Raw genomic sequence first — 13,145 nt, 5'->3', positions numbered from 1 at the left:
TTTGCTCCTGAGGCTGCCCAGGAGGACTTGGGTTTGCCCCTGTGAGGACCAGGTGTGGAGGTGGCGCAGCTGCTTGGGTCTCAGGGGTTCTGGCAGCACCCGGTACTCAGGGGGCTTGGCGGCTAGGGCAGCAGGAAATACGGTGCTATAGAAGGGTATGGCAAACAGTATTGGCCCAAACGCTCCAGTATTCTTGTCTGGAGAACCGCCCTCCCTGACAGAGAAGCCTAGCAGGCCACAGTCTACAGGGTTGCAAAGAGTCGGACACTACTGAAGTGACCCTGCGCGCATAAAGACTCAAGACTTTTTTGGCCTGTGGCAGCTCTGTCCCAGTGAGAGTTGAGCTTGAAGGTGGCGCAGCTGCTTGGCTTGTGGGGATCCTGGCGGCGCCAAGTGTGCAGGGACATGGACTGCCTCTGCCTCAGGAGTCACGGCACTATCAGAGTCTTTTTTCTAGCCTCTTGTAGCTGGTGATCAGAAAGCCTCTTTGGCCAGTCTTTGTCGGCAGTTCCACCCGTCAGGCACTTAGAGGGCTCCCTTGCCTGGGGTCCTTCTCTGTTGCTCAGTGCATCAGGCACATAGAGGGGCCCCCCTGACTGGGGTCCTACTCCGTAGATTGGCATGTCAGGCACTTAATGGGGCACCCTGGGTGGGGGCCTACTCTGTAGTTCAGCGCATCAGGCATTTGACGGGCCAGCCTCTCTGTTGTTCAGCTGCTGATGCTGGCATGTGGGGAGAGAGAGGCAATAGTGATGGCTCCACCCACTACGCATGACTCAGCGGTATCGCCTTGCTTCCATGGCTGCCTGGCTTTCCTGCACAGGCATTTCCCACCACAATCTCCTCCTTCACCTCCCCTCGATACGTCTCTCCGAGTCAACAGCAGTCCATGCCCTGGGATTGCTCCATACTCCCCAGACTAGCGCCCAGCTGCTGCGCCCTCCAGGGGACCGTCATGCCGGTCCTGGGTATGTACTGCTGTGGCAAGGACTGTCTGATTCGCATTGCATTTAGGCTGCCACCGATAAGCTGTTTCACTCTCAGCCTTAAATGTTTCTCCTCTGACTCAGACAATTGCCCTGATGTGGGGATCGGACCCCTACTACTTCAGTTCCCCCGCCTGCCAAGGGCAGGTCCAGTCCTATTAACACTCCTGTTTCTCCCCCCTAGTTTCCTCATCCTACTGAGTTTTGAGTGGCTCTAAATATTCTTTTTCTCTGGCCAGGTACTCCTGTCTGCTCTCAGCTGCTATTCTGCATGCACTTTGGTGTCTGAAGGTGTATTCCTGATGTATTCATAGAGAGAGATGTACTCCATGTCTACCTACTCCTCTGTCATCTTGTTCTTGATCTTGGTTTTTTGAATACTGAGTTTTAAGCCAGTTTTTTCACTCTCCTCTTTCACCCTCATCAAGAAGTTCTTTAGTTCCTCTTCATTCTGTGCCATAAGGGTGGTGCTAGCTTTGTATTTAAGGTTTATTGATATTTCTCACTGCAATGTTGATTCCAGCTTGGGCTTCATCCACCTGGCATTTCGTATGATGTACTCTGCATAGAAGTTAAATAAGCAGGGTGACAATATACAGCCTTGATCTACTCCTTTCTCAACTTTGAACCAGTCCATTGTTCCATGTCTGGTTTTAACTGTTGCTTCTTGACCTGCATACAGGTTTTGCAGGAGGCAGGTAAGGTGGTCTGGTATTCCCATCTCTTTCAAGAATTTTCCACAGTTTGTGGTGATCTACACAGTCAAAGGTTTTAGCATAGTTAATGAAGCAGTAGTAGATGTTTTTCTGGAATTTTTTAGCTTTTTCTATGGTCCAATGGATGTTGGCAATTTCATCTCTGGTTCCTTTGCCTTTTCTAAATCCAGCTTGAACATCTGGAAGTTCTCATTTCACATACTGTTGAAGCCTAGCTTGAAGGATTTTGAGCATTACTTTGCTAGCATGTGAAATGAGTGAAATTGTATGGTAGTTTGAACATTCTTTGGCATTGCCTTTCTTTGGGATTGAAATGAAAACTGACATTTTCCAATTCTGTGGCCACTGCTCAGTTTTCCAAATTTGCTGGCATATTGAGTGCAGCACTTTCACAGCATCATCTTTCAGGATTTGAAATAGCTCAACTGGAATTCTATCACCTCCACTAGATTTGTCTGTAGTGATGTTTTCTAGGGCCCACTTGACTTTGCACTCCAGGATGTCTGGCTCTAGGTGAGTGATGACACCATCATGTTTATCTGGGTCATTAATATCTTTTTTGTATAGTTCTGTGTATTCCTGCCACCTCTTCTTAATATCTACTGCTTCTGTTATGTCCATACCATTTCTGTCCTTTATTGTGCCTATCTTTGCATGAAATGTTCCCTTGGCACTTCTAATTTTCTTGAAGAGATCCCTAGTCTTCTCTATTCTATATACATCAGTGTTAATTATCAGTGTTAATTATCTTTATCATATTGTACATTACGACCCTAGTATTGTATTTATTTATCTTACAACTGGAAATGTGTGTCTTTTGACTATTTTGATTTAATTCCCTTCCCTCACCTGACTAGCCCTGGTAACCATAAATCTGATCTCCTTTACTATGAGTTTGGCTTTGAAGTGTAACTGACCTACAAGACCATGTTAGTTCCTCTCACACAACATGTTGTTGTTTATTCGTGAAGTTGTGCCTTACTCTTTTGTGACCCCATGGACTGTGGCCACCAGGTTCCTCTGTCCATGGGATGTCCCAGGCAAGAATAATGAAGTGCAATGCCGTTTCCTTCTCCAGGGGATCTTCCCGACCCAGGGAGTGAAACTGAGTTTCCTGCATTGTAGGCGGATTCTTTACCACTCAGCCACCTTGAAGTTTCCTATTTTTATGCATTTCAAAATGATCACCATGATAAGTCTAGTTTCATTTTACAAAGATACTACATAATTATTAACTATATTCCATACATTATACATTTTATTTTATGCTCATTACTCAATTATTTGTAACTGAAAGTTGGAACTTTTTAATCTCCCTCACACATTTCTCTACTTCCCCCACCCTTCTCTTCTCTGGAAACTGCCTGTTTGTTCTCTATATCTATGACTCCTCTTTTGTTATGTTTATTGATTGATTTTATTTTTAGGTTCCATGTATAAGTAAAATCATACAGTATTTGTCTTTGTCTGATATTTCACTTTGCATATTTTCATTCGTGTTGTAACAAATGGCAAAATTCCATTCTTTCTTGTGGATGAGTAATATTCCATTTCATATCTTCTTTTAAAAAATTTATTGATTTTTGGCTGTGCTGGGTCATTGTTGCTTTGTGTGGGTTTGCTCTAGTTGCAGCAAAGAGGTGCTACTCTTCATCGTGGTGCACAGCCTTCTCACTGTGGTGGCTTCTCTTATTGTGCAGCACAGGCTCTAGGTGGGTGGGCTTCAGTAGTTGCGCCACGCCGAGTCTAGTAGTTGCGGCACATGGGCTTAGTTGCCCCGTGACATGTGGAATCTCTCTATACCACATAGCTTGTGGAGTCTCTCTGATCCACAGGGATCAAACCTGTGTCCCCTGCAATAGTAGACAGATTTTAAACCACTAGACCACCAGGTATGTCCTTCCATATCTTCTTTATCCATTCATCTATCAGTGGGCACTTGGGTTTGTTCCATATCCTGTTTATTGTAAGTCACACTGCAAACAACATGTGGGTGCATATATCTTTTCAAATTAGTGTTTTTGTTTTCTTAGGATAAATACCCAGTAGTGGAACTGATGGATTATATGATAATTCTATTTTTAAGTTTTTGAGCAATCTTAGTACTGTTTTCCTTAGTGGCTGTACCAATTTACATCTCTATAAACAGAGCATAAGGGTTCTCTTTTCGTCACATCCTAACCAACACTTGTTATTTGTTGTGTTTTGGATAATAGTCATTCCGACAGGTGTGAAGTGTTAGCTCATTGCCATTTTTATTTGTATTTTCTCTATGATTAGTGATGTTGAGCTTCTTTTCATATCCCTGTTGACCATCTGTATGGCCAGCTTCTTTGAAAAAAAGTCTGCTGTGGTCCTTTGTCATTTTTAAACTAAGTTGTTTTGGGTTTTTTTTGATGTTGTGTTGTATGAGTTCTTTGTATATATTGGATAATAACACCTTGTTGACAATTATCTTTTCCCATTCAGTAAGCAGACTTTTTGTTTTTTTGATCATTTTCTTTGCTGAGCAAATGCTTTTTAGTTTGATATAGTCCTATTTGTTTTTTTGCTTTTGTTTTCCTTGCCTGAGGAGACTAAGATCCCCCCAAATATTGCTAAGACTGATGTCAAGAGTGTACTGTCTATGTTTTCTCCTAGAAGTTTTATTGTTTCTAGTCTTATATTTGTCTTTAATCCATATTGATTATATGTTTTTGTATATGGTGTGAGAATATAGTCTAGCTTGATTCTTTTGCACTTAGCTGTCTATTTTTCCCAACACTGTTTGTTGAGGATGCTGTCTTTCCCCCATGGTCTATTCTTGCTCCTTTGTCATAAATTAATTGCCCACATAAGCTTGGTTTCATTTCTGGGCTTTCTATTCTGTCCTATTGATCGATGTATTTTTGTGTCAGTTCTATACTGTTTTGATGACTGTAGCTTTGTAGTATAGCTTGAAATCTTAGAACATAATATTTCCAGTTGCACAGAATAAGTTTTTAACTTCAGACCTTACATTCGAAGGAACAGTCACCATCTTTCTTTCTAACTGCCTTCAGGAGGGAAATGCCTCCCATCAACCCAGTTACGAAGACTGAGATTTTCTCAGATCTTTTCTATGAGTATGCTTTTTTCAAACTTCTTGTTCCCTCTTTGAGGTGGACTGTTAAAACTCATGCCTTCTGTCAATCTTGCTATGCCAGGCTGGGTAATGACTGTGCTATCTGCTTCCTATAGAGTGATAGTTCAATGCTCAAGTTTGTGTGCTTTCACCCATCCTGCAGATTTGGGCCACCTTTCTGTCAGACAGACAGCTGGCCTACCAGCTGTCTTCAGAGGCTTACTCTTAACATTCTTGGGTTGTACACAAAGAGTCAGCCATAGAATGTGGGTTGCGTGCAGGTGAGGTGAGTAGAGTATGCTATTGGGGAGAGGCCTGCAGATGAGGTGTCCCCAGAAACTCATGGTTTGGCTCTCTGATAAGGTCTACAAGTGGTTTGTAAGATCTAAATCACCTTGATACCATCTGAGACCCCTGGCTGCTATTCTTTCAGTTTGTTCCTGTACCCAGTCATGCAGCATATTCAGTGCTCTGAATGGGGCAAGAAATAAATGGTTTTTTTTTTTTTTTTTTTTTTTTTTTTTTTTTTTTTTTGCACTATTCCACACAACTTGGGAAGCCAGGAGTTCACTTAAATGTTCTTAGTTTCCTTCATGGAAGAAATTGTAGACCAAGAAGTTTCCTTTTGGCACTGAGCTGTGTCCCTGAAGTGACACTGGTAAAATAAAACTGTTCCTCTCACCTTCATCAATGTGAAGGTAATCTTGGATTTTTTTACTCATTGGTATACTGGAACTTCTCTGCTGGACCCTCTGACTTCTACAGAGGCACTCTTTCATGCAGGTAACTGTCAAAATTGGTATCCTTCGTTGGGAAGACAGTAGAAAATGCTATTTTGTCATTTTAATGACATTATTGTTATTTAAAGTAAACTTATGACTGTTAGGTTGCTTAAAAATAAGAAAAACAAACGTTTTCATTTTTATCTGCACTTCTTCCTTCTTTGGTGCCTTTCTTTACTTACATAGATTTAAGTGTATACCTGCATCATTTTCCTTCTCTTTAAGTAACTAACATATCTCACAAAGCAGGTCTACTGGCAAGAAATTTCCTCAATTTTTTTTGCCTGACAGTCTTTATTTCTCCTTCACATTGAAGAGTAATTCCTTTGGGTACAGAATTCTAAGCTGGTGGTTTTATTCTCTCAACACTTAAAATATTTCACTCTATTCTTTTCTTGCTCGCATGAGGAGAAGTTGGATGTGATTTTTTATTTCTCTATAGCTTAAGGTGTTTTTTTCCTCTGGCTTCTTTAAAGATTTTTTCTCTGATTTTATGAAGTTGAAAAATGATATCCCTAAGCATAGTTACTTATTTATTTTTGGCATTTATCCTATTGGCATTCTCTGAACTTCCTGGATTTGTGGTTGGTGTTAACGTTAATTTGGAGGAGATTCTGTCATTGTTTCAAATATTTTTTTCTGCCTCTTTCTCTTTTATCTGGTATGCCCAACATTACGTATATGTCACACTTTTTGTAACTGTCCTACAGTCTTTGGATATTTTACCTCCCACCCCAGTCTTTGTTTTCTGTGTTTTTTATTTTTGTGTGTTGTATTGATATGTCTTCTCAGTTCAGTTCAGTTTAGTCACTCAGTCATATATGACTCTTTGCAACCCCATGGACTGCAGCACGCCAGGCTTCCCTGTCCATCATCAACTCCTGGAGCTTACTCAAACTCATGTCCATTGAGTTGGTGATGCCATCCAACCATCTCATCCTCTGTCGGCCCCTTCTCCTCCAGCCTTCAATCTTTCCCAGCATCAGGGTCTTTTCAGTTGAGTCAAACATCCAAAGTATTGGCATTTCAGCTTCAGCATCAATCCTTCCAATGAATATTCAGGACTGATTTCCTTTAGGATGGACTGGTTGGATTTCCTTGCTGTCCAAGTGACTCTCAAGAGTCTTCTCCAATACCACAGTTCATTTTTTTCCCATTTATTTTTATTAGTTGGAGGCTAATTAGTTTATAATATTGTAGTGGTTATTGACATGAATCAGCCATGGGTTTACATGTATTACCCATCCCGATCCCCCTTCTCACCTCCCTCCCCACCCCATCCCTCTTGGTCTTCCCAGTGCACCAGCCCAGAGCACCTGACTCATGCATCCAACCTGGGCTGGTGATCTGTTTCACCCTTGATAATATACATGTTTCAATGCTGTCCTCTCTAAACATCCCACCCTCGCCTTCTCCCACAGAGTCCAAAAGTCTCTTCTGTACATCTGTGTCTCTTTTTCTGTTTTGCATATAGGTTATCATTACCATCTTTCTAAATTCCATATATATGCGTTAGTATACTGTATTGGTCTTTTTTTTTTCTTTTTAAATTTTATTTTATTAGTTGGAGGCCAATTACTTCACAGCATTTCAGTGGGTTTTGTCATATATTGACACGAATCAGCCATAGAGTTACACGTATTCCCCATCCCCACCTCCCTCTCCACCCGACTCCTCTGGGTCCTCCCAGTGCACCAGGCCCGAGCACTCGTCTCATGCATCTCACCTGGGCTAGTGATCTGTTTCACCATAGATAATATACATGCTGTTCTTTTGAAACATCCCACCCTCACCTTCTCCCACAGAGTTCAAAAGTCTGTTCTGTACTTCTGTGTCTCTTTTTCTGTTTTGCATATAGGGTTATCATTATCATCTTTCTAAATTCCATATATATGTGTTAGTATGCTGTAATGTTCTTTATCTTTCTGGCTTACTTCACTCTCTATAACGGGCTCCAGTTTCATCCATCTCATTAGAACTGATTCAAATGAATTCTTTTTAATGGCTGAGTAATATTCCATGGTGTATATGTGCCACAGCTTCCTTATCCACTCGTCTGCTGATGGGCATCTAGGTCGCTTCCATGTCCTGGCTATTATCAACAGAACACCACAGTTCAAAAGCATCAATTCTTTGATGCTCAGTTTTCTTTATAGTCCAACTCTCACATCCATACATGACTACTGGAAAAACCATAGCTTTGACAAGAAGGACCTTTGTTGGCAAAGTAATGTCTCTGCTTTTTAATATCCTGTCTAGGTTGGTCATAACTTTTCTTCCAAGGAGCAAGCATCTTTTAATTTCATGGCTGCAGTCAGTATCTGTAGTGATTTTGGAGTCCCACAAAATAAAGTCTGTCACTGTTTCCATTGTTTTCCCATCTATTTGCCATGAAGTGATGGGACCAGATGCCATGATCTTAGTTTTCTGAATGTTGAGTTTTAAGCCAACTTTTCCACTCTCCTCTTTCACTTTCATCAAGAGGCTCTTTAGTTCTTCTTCACTTTCTGCCATAAGTGTGGTGTCATCTGCATATCTGAGGTTATTGATATTTCTCCTGGTAGTCTTGATTCCAGCTTGGGCTTCATCCAGTACAGCATTTCTCGTGATGTACTCTGAATATAAGTTAAATAAGCAGGGTGACAAGATATAGCCTTGACGTACTTCTTTCACAATTTGGAACCAGTCTGTTGTTTGATGTCCAGTTCTAACTGTTGCTTCTTGACCTGCATACAGATTTCTCAGGAGGCAGGTCAGGTGGTCTGGTATTCCCATCTCTTTCAGAATTTTCCACAGTTTGTTGTGATCCACACAGTCAAAGGCTTCGACATAGTCAATAAAGGAGAAATAGATGTGTTTCTGGAACTCTCTTCCTTTTTTGATGATCCAGTGGATGTTGGTAATTTGATCTCTGGTTCCTCTGCCTTTTCTAAATCCATCCTGAACATCTGGAAGTTCTCAATTCACATACTGTTGAAGCCTGGTTTGGAGAATTTTGAGCATTACTCTGCTAGTGTGTGAGATGAATACAATTGTGTGGTAGTTTGAACATTCTTTGGCGTTGCCTTTCTTTGGGATTGGAATGAAAACTGACCTTTTCCAGTCCTGTGGCCACTGCTCAGTTTTCCGAATTTGCTGGCATATTGAGTGCAGCACTTTCACAGCATCATCTTTTGGGATTTGAAACAGCTCAACTGGAATTCCATCACCTCCACTAGATTTGTCCGTAGTGATGCTTTCTAGGGCCCACTTGACTTTTCACTCCAGGATGTCTGGCTCTCGGTGAGTGATCACACCATCATGATTATCTGGGTCATGAAGATCTTTTTTTGTATAGTTCTTCTGTGTATTCTTGCCACCTCTTCTTAATATCTTCTTCTTTTGTTAGGTTCATACTATTTCTGTTCTTTATTTTGCCCATCTTTGCATGAAATGTTCCTTTGCTATCTCTAATTTTCTTGAAGTGATCTCTACTCTTTCCCAATCTATTGTTTTCCTTTATTTCTTTGCATTGATCATTGAGGAAGGCTTTTTAATCTTTCCTTGCTATTCTTTGGAACTCTGCATTCCAATGAGTACATCTGTCCTTTTCTTCTTTGCCTTTCACTTCTCTTCTCTTCTCAGCTATTTGTAAGGTCTCCTCAGACAACCATTTTGCCTTTCTGCATTCTTATTTTGGGTGATGGTCTTAATCACTGCCTCCTGTACAACGTCATGAACCTTTGTCCATAGTTCTTCAGGCACTCTGTGTATCAGATCTAATCCCTTGAATCTATTTGTCACTTCCACTGTATAATCATAAGGAATTTGATTTAGGTCATACCTGAATGGCCTAATGGTTTTTCCCTACTTTTTCAATTTAAGTCTGAATTTGGCAATAAGGAGTTAATGATCTGAGCCACAGTCAGCTGCCGGTCTTGTTTTTGCTGACTGTATAGAGCTTCTCCATTTTGGCTGCAAAGAATATAATCAATCTGATTTTGGTATTGACCATCTGGTGATGTTCATGTGTTGAGTCTTCTCTTGCGTTGTTGGAAGAAGGCGTTTGCTATGACCAGTGTGTTCTCTTGGCCAAACTCTGTTAGCCTTTGTCCTGCTTCATTCAGTACTCCAAGGCCAAATTTGCCTGTTACTCCAGTTATTTCTTGACTTCCTACGTTTGCATTCGTCCCCTATAATAAAAAAGACATCTTTTTTGGGTGTTAGTTCTAGAAGGTCTTGTCAGTCTTCGCAAACCGTTCAACTTCAGCTTCTTCAGCATTATTGACCAGGGTATAGACTTTGATTACTATGATATTGAATGGTTTGCCTTGGAAACAAAGAGAGATCATCCTGTCATTTTTGAGATTGCATCCAACTATTGCATTTGGGACTCTTTTGTTGACTATGAGGGCTAGTTCATTTCTTCTAAGGGATTCTTGCCCACAGTAGTAGATATAATGGTCATCTGAGTTAAATTCACCCATTCCAGTCCATTTTAGTTCGCTGATCCCTAAAATATCAACATTCACTCTTGCCTTCTCCTGTGTGACCACTTCCAATTTACCTTGATTCATGGACCTAACATTCCAGGTTCCTATGCAATATTGCCTGTTACAGCATTGGACTTTACTAATCACATCCAGTCAGCATCACCCAGTCACATCCACAACTGGGTGTTGTTTTTGCTTTGCCTTCTTATCTTCTTTCTTTCTGGGGTTACTTTTCCACTGATCCCCAGGAGCATACTGGGCACCTACCAACCTGAGGAGTTCATCTTTCAGTGTCCTATCTTTTGGCCTTTTCATACTATTCATGTGGTTCTCAAGGCAAGAATACTGAAATGGCTTGCCCTTTCCTTCTACAGTGGACCGTGTTTTCCCCTCTAGCTCAGTGTTTCTTTCCTCAGCTGTGTCCAGTCTACTGAAATCCATCAAAGGCATTCTTCATTTCTGTTAGATTTTTGATCTCTAGCATTTCTTCTTGGTCCTTTCTTAGGATTTGCACTTGTCTGCCTACATTACTCATTTGTTCCTGAATGCTGTCTACTTTGTCCATTATAGCCCTTAGTATATCAGTTATAGTTGTTTTCAATTACAGGACTGATAATTCAAACATCCTTGTCATATCTGGTTCTAACATTGCTCTATGTCTTCAAATTGTGTTTTCTGCTTTTTTGGTGTGCTTTGTAATTTTTTTTTTTTTTGATAGTCAGACTTCCTGGGAAGGAGGCTGTAAATAGGCCTTTTTAAATGTGGTGATGAGGGGTTCCCTGATGGCTTAGTGGTAAAAAATCTGCATGCCAAAGCAGAAGACATGGGTTCTATCCCTGGGTCTGGAATATCCCCTGGAGAAGGAAATGGCAATCCACTCCAGTATTCTTGTGTGGGGAATCCCATAGACAGAGAAGTATGGCAAGCTACAGTCCATGGGTTTGCAAAGAGTTGAACACAACTTAGTGATTAAACAACAACAACAAATCTGGTGATGAGTTGTTGGGGAGAGGAAGTGTGCTATAGGCTGTGTATATCTCAATTCAGTGAGCCCATGCCTCTGCACTGTGAACTTTACAAGTGTTTTTCAGTTCTTTCTCCTCTCTTTTGTGGAGCAAGATGGCTAAGAGTTGGCTGGAACCTCTCCCTGGTCATTTAGGCTCTGATAATATCCTAGAATCTTGTCAAGGTCTTGGAGGTAAATATCACAATATGTAGGAAACCTCCATAAATGGCCCCTCTGGAGTGGTTACCTTTTACAGGTGTCCACACAGTCCTTGCAGGAATTCAATTGCAATTCAGGTTTTTCCAGCTTGGCACTGGTTGCCCTTGGAGTTTCTGCTAGACATTTTCTGATATGGTAATCCGTGATTCCCTGTATTTGCCTATCTGTCCAATACTGGCTGCAGTGGTTTGCCCTTACTTCTTTTTCAGATTCTAGAGGATCTGCTGATTTTTCAGTGTGTTCAAATTTTTACTTGTTATTAGGACAGAATGTCAATTTTTAACCTTCTTACATTCTGGGCTGGCAACTAAAGCATTTGTTCATTTTTGAAGGTCCTTGCTTATTGGGAATCTTAGATTAACCTTCTCACACTGCAGTGGGTCAAAAGTTATATTAGTACTGGTATTGGAATTTATTTCAGGGAAAACCAATTTTTGCATTTTATTATTGTCTCTATCAGGTTTTAGCTTGATAATTTTTTTCTGTTCTGTTTTGGCTCTTTGAATTTTTTTTCTCTCTTTTTTCTGAGTCTAAGCAAATAATTAAAGGCACATTTACTTTATGTTTTCCAGTATGTATTTTTATTTTAATAGTGGTACATTTCTGAGAGAATAATCTGTCATGCTGTAGAAAGAGGAACTATTTTCTTTGTGGCCTTTAAAAAAAATGAATGTCTTAAATTCTTTGCCACTAAAGGGAAGCATTTAATTGAAATAATCTTCTAATTTCTAGAGATAATTTTAGGCTGAAATGTATATTTAAGTTGCCTTTCACATGTTACAGTTCTTCCTGTTTTCCTTTTCTGGATAATCTTTATGGATAGGTCTCATACATAAAGGGACCATCCTTTCAATTTTGTTATCTTTAAATGGGGAAGTTTTATTTGAAATCGCTAATTTGCTCAAGGATAGCATGGGGAAAGATTGCCAATTCAGTAACTTTCCATATGTAGTTTAACATCCAAGTTATTGTGTTCATCACCTTCTTTAAGACAAGCTTGGCCCCAGTTTTTTGTGTCCTCTCTCACCTTCAAGTTAAATAGGATATTGGAATGGCTTATAGTATATATAAATATATGCTTCTGTGTGGTTAATTATCTTCAACACAGCATACAAAAAGTGCTCCACAAATCTTTCCATATGAATGAATGGCTAAATGAATATCCAGCTGGCCTGATGGATATACTTATTAGGATATTCTAATATAATTAATACTAAATTAATGATCTTTCCTACATTATGGTTCTTCCTCTCTAATTGATCATCCCCCCCCCCCCACCTGCCTCTTTCTCTCTCTCTCTCTCTCTCTCTCTATATATATATATATATGCTGCTGCCGCTGCCAAGTCGCTTCAGTCGTGTCCGACTCTGTGCTACCCCAGAGACGGCAGCCCACCGGGCTCCCCCATCCCTGGGATTCTCCAGGCAAGAACCCTGGAGTGGGTTGCCATTTCCTTCTCCAATGCATGTATGCATGCTGAGTCGCTTCAGTCGTGTCCGACTCTGTGCGACCCTATGGACAGCAGCCCACCAGGCTCCTCCGTCCACAGGATTCTCTAGGCAAGAATATTGGAGTGGGTTGCCATTTCCCTCTCCAATGCATGAAAGTGAAAAGTGAAAGTGAAGTCGCTCCTTGTGTCCAACTCTTAGCGACCCCATGGACTGCAGCCTACCAGGCTCCTCCGTCCATGGGATTTTCCAGGCAAGAGTACTGGAGTGGGGTGCCATTGCGTTCCTCTCTCTCTCTCTCTCTATATATATATATATATATATATTCATTTCCTATAATTTCTTCCTGTCCATGCTTACTGTCACTTCCTTAGTGCAGGCCAATACCATTTATTGCTTTATCATTGTTATAG

The 13,145-nt window shown here is 40.8% G+C and overlaps 1 protein-coding gene across 1 annotated transcript in view; it reads right to left on the bottom strand.

The window, feature by feature from the left end:
- Window positions 1-13,145, bottom strand: part of LOC136158513 (phospholipid-transporting ATPase ABCA3-like) — a 240,741-nt gene that overhangs the window by 13,571 nt on the left and 214,025 nt on the right. The window lies entirely within an intron of this gene.

The sequence above is a fragment of the Muntiacus reevesi genome, chromosome 2, assembly GCF_963930625.1.
Source record: "Muntiacus reevesi chromosome 2, mMunRee1.1, whole genome shotgun sequence".
Taxonomy (NCBI): Eukaryota; Metazoa; Chordata; class Mammalia; order Artiodactyla; family Cervidae; genus Muntiacus; species Muntiacus reevesi.
This window is presented reverse-complemented; position numbering and strand designations above follow the sequence as displayed.